Source organism: Engraulis encrasicolus, chromosome 14, assembly GCF_034702125.1.
Source record: "Engraulis encrasicolus isolate BLACKSEA-1 chromosome 14, IST_EnEncr_1.0, whole genome shotgun sequence".
In the NCBI taxonomy this organism is placed as follows: Eukaryota; Metazoa; Chordata; class Actinopteri; order Clupeiformes; family Engraulidae; genus Engraulis; species Engraulis encrasicolus.
Genome location: NC_085870.1, coordinates 4,968,280 through 4,975,972, shown reverse-complemented (window position 1 = coordinate 4,975,972; position 7,693 = coordinate 4,968,280). Strand labels below are relative to the sequence as shown.

Below are 7,693 nucleotides of genomic sequence, written 5' to 3'. Positions count from 1 at the left end.
GACCATGTGCAGAGGTAACACCAGGAAGTCACAATTGAACAAAGACTTTTGAGAATCATTATTCTGTTGTGAGAAATGTAAAAAACCAATTGAGAAAAACTGTAAGCTTAACTGTGCCGTGTAGGCCTACACAACAAAAACACAAAGAAGTGATTTCGTATAGAAAGTAAAGTGAATGACGTTCTGAAATACATTGTTGATGGACTATTTGTTACTGTGATTCCTTTTGGACTTTTTGCTTTATAAAGCATGACCAAAGTTGTTTTAGACCAGTGGTGAGCAATTCATTTGGGCAAAGGGCCACATTGGATTCAGAATATTGGCCAAAGAGCTATGTCGCTGGAAACTCTCCTCAATAATAAAAAAGAATCGGATATAGGCCTACCTCATGAAGCAGCATGACAATCTGCTAATGTAATAACTAAATGAGCCACGCTTAATTAAATAAATACACCAACAAATAATTAATTGAATGTGTCACTAATTAATTTAAAGTAGAATTAAATAATTAAAATTGGCATTAAATATATAATTTATGAATTAAATGCCAATTTATATAATGTAATGTTAAATATTTCTTTCGCAATTCAATTCATTATTTAAGTTATTTATTTAATTTCATGTTACGTGTGTTTCAGCACACCGTTAATTAAATTAATCTGTCAATCTCACCCATCAAAGTCAGTGGGCGGAACCACTGACGCAAACGGGCGGGACTAGTGCCAATCTGGTGTTATCGACTGCTTTGGCCTGAAGCGTAACACCTCCTACATGACATGAATGGATCAAGGAGGAAAGCTGGTTCTATTCGAAATATGACCAAAAAGGGTTGTGAGTAATTGGGACTAGTACTGTCAACATTTCAAGTGAAAGGCTTAGAGTTTTATCTTTAGGGAAATGTATTCGTAAAATTAGCTTGTTGGCCATGAAGTTTTAAAAGGAGTGGATGCATGTTGTCGAGATACGTTGAGGATGACAGCTGCCTCCAAGTTCTTCTTGGCTTCCTCGCGGCCTATCCAGGGGATCCGGGAACCAAATCTCCTCCATCATCGTGTTAGTTGTTTGACACACTTTCTCACAGGTAATGTAGACAATTTTGAAAGGCATTTGCCGTTGTGTAACCTGACAAAACGTTGGAAATAGCCGGCTACGTGGTCTCATTTTCACCGTGGTAATGCTAATTGAATTATTGTCATAAGTAGCACAGTCAGAGTGACCGCAGACAACGAGTCATTTGTTGGCAAAACAGAGTAGATGGTATGCTAAGAAACATTACCAACGTTGTTCAATAACAATGTTGGCGGACGCTCCAGTTTTTGAATGGGATCGAGACGTCAACTAGCGATAACTTACTCTTCTAGGAGGGTGCTAGTGCTAGAAAAATAGCATTAGCAGGCATCACTACACAACAAATTACCAGTTACTTATCACACCATAGAAAACAAGCAAGCTGAATTGATTAGTTTGCGAATTCAAGGTGGATAGCTTGGTCACTAGCAAATGGTATGAATATCAATAGTACTGGTACATTAAAGGTACCTCCCAGTGCTTGGCTTACTAGTTCAACTTCAGAACATTCTGGGACTAGATCTGTCCAGTTATGTTCATGAACGGTCCGAGACTATTTTCGCTCTCTTGAATATGAATCATGTATTGTCACGTAATGCAGTTAAATAAGTTAAACTGATTTGGTATGTTAAGCACGGATTAAAAATGTTGCATTTTGTAGGGCAGTAGGCCTACTGTTGTAGTATATTCCACAATGTAACCTCATGTAGAGTAGCCTCACTTATTGTTTTATGTACTTAATGTGTTTATGTCTGTCATTGTATACTATAAAGTGCGTTCTTCACTGTCTCACTCACACACACACACACACACTGGTTTTAATCAGAACATTGTGGAAGATGAATAGAAGTAATCTGTTGTAAGATCTGCTGTAATTCCCACATCTGTATCACACTGTATTTTCAGAAATAAAAAAGGGATACTGAGACCAAACCGGCCTACTGATGTCCATACAGACTAGCCCTACACAAGACAATGTCTGTCACATTGGTGCCATGACCGAGTTGGACCTTCGCCCAACCGGGATCTTTCTGGACATCATCTGCGTTGTGGTATTATACAGTATATTGCATCCATGTATGGAAATGGTAAAAAGTAACCCACTTACCATCTTAATGTGGTACAATCAAACCTTATTTTACTAATCAAGTGTTGAAGTGATACTTTTTAGATTTATTCTGTAGAGCTTTCTTTTAGATTACTATTTTATCTTAACCCCTCTACCTTTTTTTTAAAATTCTTTATCTGTTAAATGTTTTGTGTGTGCGGGTGTGAGAAGTGTACCACCCACTGCAAAACAATTGCCAATACTGGGACATAAAGCTACTACTACTACTGTGCTGTGGAAATAAGCTCATATCACACCTCCCTGTGAGTTAAATGATTGAGTTCTACCTTTCTCTAGCCGCCAGCTGGTCTCATAGGATTCAATGTTTATCACTAGCATGGAGCATGGAGGTAGTCCATACTCTGAAAACGATTGAAATTACAGGAGGAAGGTAAACCTCGATCATTTAACTCAAGGGGAGGCGTAATATGAGCTTATTTCCACAAATGGCACAGTATCAATTTAGCTGACATTGCAAGCTTGCACTGATCATGGATCATCTGACTTTATGTGTATTATTTATGCAGATAATCAACAAAGCCTGACTGCCCACAACACCTGGATCAGAGAGCCAGTCAAATGAAATCTGTCAAGAAAACCGCAGATAAACAAGGCCTGTATCATCATTGTAGTCTAGTACTACACTTTTATTGTACACGAATACAGAACATGACATGCTTGTATCATTGGAAAAAAAAAGCTAACTATACAATCAGTCAAGCACTCTCAGACGCACTCACTTACTATACAACTCACCACACACGTTATCCATTACAATGTGTTCATTCAGCTCTAACATACCCACATTTTTTAATTAAAATCTCAAGAACCTGAATGCAGCGTATATGTGTCTCCAGGCTACAATGGGTTAAAGCGCTGGAGGCCAGAAGGAAAGTAGAGTGATTACACTCATTCTCAAACTGGGCGCAATGTGGACAGTATTCCAAGTGTGCCTTCAAATAATATTGGTCTGTGGGTTTTGTTGTTTATTGGGTCAGAGGTGGGCCCCAAGGTTCAGTTACACCATTCTTTGTTACACCATGATTTTCCTAAATGTATGTATATCCCAGTTCAGTCTTGTTTATATAATTCTGCACAACTTGGTTTATCTTTCTTCCCATGTTTAACTGCAGTCAACCTGCCATCCAAGCCGAGGCCAAACACATCATAGCACTGAGGTGGTCAACCAAGGTTGCAGATAGGGATGAGTTCCACGACGTGTCCACCAAGACCAGAGGAGGCTGCTGCGGACAGCTCCCCTGCGAGAAACCTTGCTACGCCCAGTATAGGCACACAACTCTAATTTCACTGCATGTTTCAGTATTTCTATGCATGCAACCTATAAATCCTTTAAATCGTGCAATTGATGTAGACTTGTAAGCCATCTTTAAGCAACTAATACGTTATTCTAACCTCACATTGATACACATTTTGTGCACTTCAGATCAATTTCCTGTATTTTGTTCTTGCTCTTTCCCTGCAGAAACACAATTGAACAGATTTAATAAATGTTCGTCTTTGTCAATAATTGTATCTTCTTTTCAGCATGAACTGAGCCAAGTTAACTTTCTAGTCAAAGTATCTATTGGAGGCATAAATAACAAGAGGAAGACTAGCCATCAATAATTACAATATTTACAAGCAGTGAAAGAGGCACGTACTATCCAAATATGCCACATATTTGTAACAGTGAAGAAGTTGTGATGCTGTACATGTTTACTCCATCTACAGGCTGCTATAGACTGTTAGTTTTCCACAAAGAAGCCTAGAGTCGAGACCTTTGTTCAATCTTCTGACATGCTCTTACTCTTGACAAATGGGTACTATATCAGCTTTATTGAATCCTAAAATTGTCCAGCACGTATGAATTGGACGTTGTATCTTGGAGTAAATAAGCTACTATGCAGATTTAAAGACCAATGTGAGCTGAAAGAATTTTTTCATCCCTGTGCAAGAGGCCAGGAAGGTTTGTCAAAGGTTGGAGTAAGTCTCTTTTTTTTCGTGACTAGATATATCGATTAGTCCAGTGTTTCTCAACAGGGGTGCCGGGGAAAAGTGGCTGATAAATAAATTATGTAATATAAGATATATTTGTCTAAATTGATAAGTTAATGCTAGTCAGTGGAATCTTTCATCTGCCATTTACGCACAATAAAGTAAATTTAGGTCACCCCAGTAAGCTGCAACTTCAAACGTAGGTCGTGTGACCAAATGTGTTACTTTTCTAAGCTTGTGTGGTATCGGATGCGATGCTTGTTGGTTTGGGGTGCCTTGAAATTTTTCATGAATTGGAAGGGTGCCTCGCCTAAAAAAAGGCTGCGAAACACTGGTTCTATGAATACCATCAATACAATATAGCTGGTATGCTACAACTGCTGATAATAATTTGCCCCTGTAGGGCCTAGGGGCCTACAGTATTTTCACTTCGATAAACCCTTAACTGTCACTGTAAGGGTTAGATAATCGTTATTGGTCAACTGTTAAACAATTGAGACATATCTTGTTATATAATAATAATAATAACAACTTGGTTTTATATAGCGCCTTTCAAGGATGGATAAGTGTTTCGGTCACAGAGTCGGAGAGTGAGGGCCGGAGTCTGGAGATGTTCTTGAGATAGAAAAAGGCAGATTTGGTGATGTTTTTGATGTGAGACTGGAATGAGAGGGAAGGGTCAAGTTATTATGTGTAACAATTTTGAGTAATAGTGTCTACAAAAGGGAGTGTGTCTATGTTCCCACAGCCCGTCCCACATCACAAACACTGAAAACAAAAAAGGGGAAAGAAAATAGACTGAATTGTCCCGCAGGGCAATGGTACTGTTCCACCCAAAAACCTTTCCCTAACCTCATTGAAATCGTGCCTAACAGTCAGTTAACACCAGCCATACCTACCTCTAAACCACAATGTAATGACCTCTAACCATGCTCTACTCATAATAGTAGAGATGGACTTAACTAAACCACAACCAGGGTGGAATCATGCTTAAACCCACGTCAGTTCAATAACAATACAATACAAGATAACCTCTGTGGAAGCTATGGGACTAATGGGATGTGGGAGCATATAGGGCTGACCCCATGTCACATGTAATAGAAGTTACTACTTTGTGGCCATGGTATGTCAGAAACGTAAAAGTAACATGATGCATCTGAAGTTGGTTTTGTTGCTGTTCCTGTCAGCATTCTGCCGTGGTCTGTGGGGCATTCTCGTGCAGTCACTTCTTTGGTAGGTACTCGGCTTTGCCATCAGTTCATCCATCCCAGTCCCAGTCCCAGTCCCATCTTCACTGTAAAAATATAAAAAAGCTTTTGGTCAAGAAAACCAATGGCAGCAGTAGCAGCTAGCGAAAGAGAGACGGGCAGTAATCAGTTGCCTGGAATAGACGTACACACAGAGTATGTGCTACAATATGTTCACACACATCGCTACTACAGCGAAGTCAGATTGTTTCGACGAAGCAACTAGTTCTACATCTCGGTTAATTTACATGCACAGATTTTTCAAGGATGGCTGGGCTGGGGCACTCGATCATTACACTATCCACTTGCACGTCAAATGCACACGTCTCATCCTTGCTCATCAACATATCACATCATGGGCTTTTAGTGAAACAACAAAAAACAGATGAATATACTATCTGCCATAGCCCATTATATCTCAACAGTAGCACAACCACTATCTGAGCACACAGTAAGCTAGCTGGTAGACAGCTGCTTGCTAAGGTTAGCCATTCCGTTCAAATTGAACTTGCTTAACCCCGGTCAAAACATTAACCATGTGTAAATTTACACATTTTTATAAAAATGGACTTACCAGTTGAAATGTTGAACGCGGTGAATGAATGCTGGCGGGTCACCTTTTACCTCACCGATCTGGGTGATTCACGTTAGTTCTACATACACAGGAACGTCCGACAAAATCTTTCCTATGATCAGCTCTACGCTCGATCTGTTTTGACTTGATAGGCAGTGCAACCAATCAGATTTTAGGATACGCCCACAGACTTTGATGGGTGAGTTTGACAGATACATTATTTCCATTGAGAGTAAATAGAATGGAGGCCAAAATTCTATTTCATTGTTGAAGCCAAGTTGGAGCCAAGGTTGGACCCAAAAAGACCAAAAAATGGCCAAATCCCATTCATTCCTATGAGAGACATAAAACCCTGTATCTCCCTTAAATGCCACTCCAGGGGGATCATTTTTCGCTCAACTAGTAGGTCCCCTTGCTCTCCAACTTACCAGGGTGGTGATTTTTTGTGGTGATGTTTTATTTTAGAGAGATATTAAAAGTTAAATTGACCAATGAGCATCAGAACATGGTTTGATTGACCGTTAGAAGTCTTGCTGTTGTCCAATCAGCACCTGCGTTTGGCGTTGCTAAGGTGGAATGTAAGTTGGAATGTTCCCAAATCTGGCTTCAAAGCGTTGAATGGCAAATAGCGTTGATTTGGCGTCCATTCTATTTACTGTCAATGATTATTTCATAATGTGCTGTAACACACGGGCCATGAAATAATTAAATGAATATAATTCAATAATTACTTAAATGGTGAAAGGAGTTCTTTAAATACTTTTCTACTTTAAATAAATTAATGACACATTTAAATAATTATTTGTTGGCATATTTATTTAATTAAGCGTGGCTCATTTAGCGTTCCATAGGTGTGTGCCTAATGTGTCAAAGTGGATATGGATTGTTTTGTATGCTTCTTTCTTAAAAGGTAGAAAAGATGAAAGTGGACGAGTACTGTATAATAGACAAATTCTGTGCACATTTTTTAAATGGATTTGTTTTTCGTTTTTTCCCCCTCTACATCCTACCAGGTTTCTTACAACAGATGGAGGGTCTTACCCAAGGGCCTGGATGACGGAAAACTCCAGAGAAGGGACCTTGAATGTCTCTCCATTACCCCTAATCACACAAGGTTAACATTGCTTTCTCGCAATATTAGTATTTAGGTTTAATGTGTAGTTGCGTTGCTCATCAGTTACAATATGAACAATATTAGTCTGACTGGTAGCTTGCAGTGTAGAAATGTCATGATTTGACTGTCATTATGTTTGCATTGATGCAAAGTAGACAATAACTTGACATATTAATATGAATGCATCAGGGAAGAGATGTGTGTGGGAAATACTTTATTCTGATCGCCCAAATCATGAAAACACAACATGTCACAGAAGTGAGTGTACCCCTCACATTTCTGCAGATTTGTAAGAATATCTTTTCAGTGGACAATGTTTCACTTTGAAATTTCACTTTGACACAATGAATAGCAACCTGTATACAACTTGTACAACTGCTTTAATTTGTTGCTCACTCAAAAGAAAAATCAAAATACAGCCATTAATGTTTTAAACATTTACCCACAACACCAAGATTAACAAATCTGCTACCGGAGTTATCAGACTTTTGCTGAACTGTTAAATCAAGCATGCTATGGGATTTTAACATGGGATGTGCTAATTTTGGTGAGGTACATTTTGTGACATTAATGGCTGTATTTCAAAT

At 38.9% G+C, this 7,693-nt stretch overlaps 1 long non-coding RNA gene across 1 annotated transcript; it reads left to right on the top strand.

The window, feature by feature from the left end:
• The first annotated feature begins 675 nt into the window (after window positions 1-675).
• Window positions 676-5,169, top strand: LOC134461993 (uncharacterized). Its single transcript, XR_010037470.1, has 3 exons — window positions 676-1,081; window positions 1,975-2,120; window positions 2,704-5,169. It is a non-coding gene; the product is annotated as an uncharacterized LOC134461993 (long non-coding RNA).
• Window positions 5,170-7,693: the final 2,524 nt, after the last annotated feature.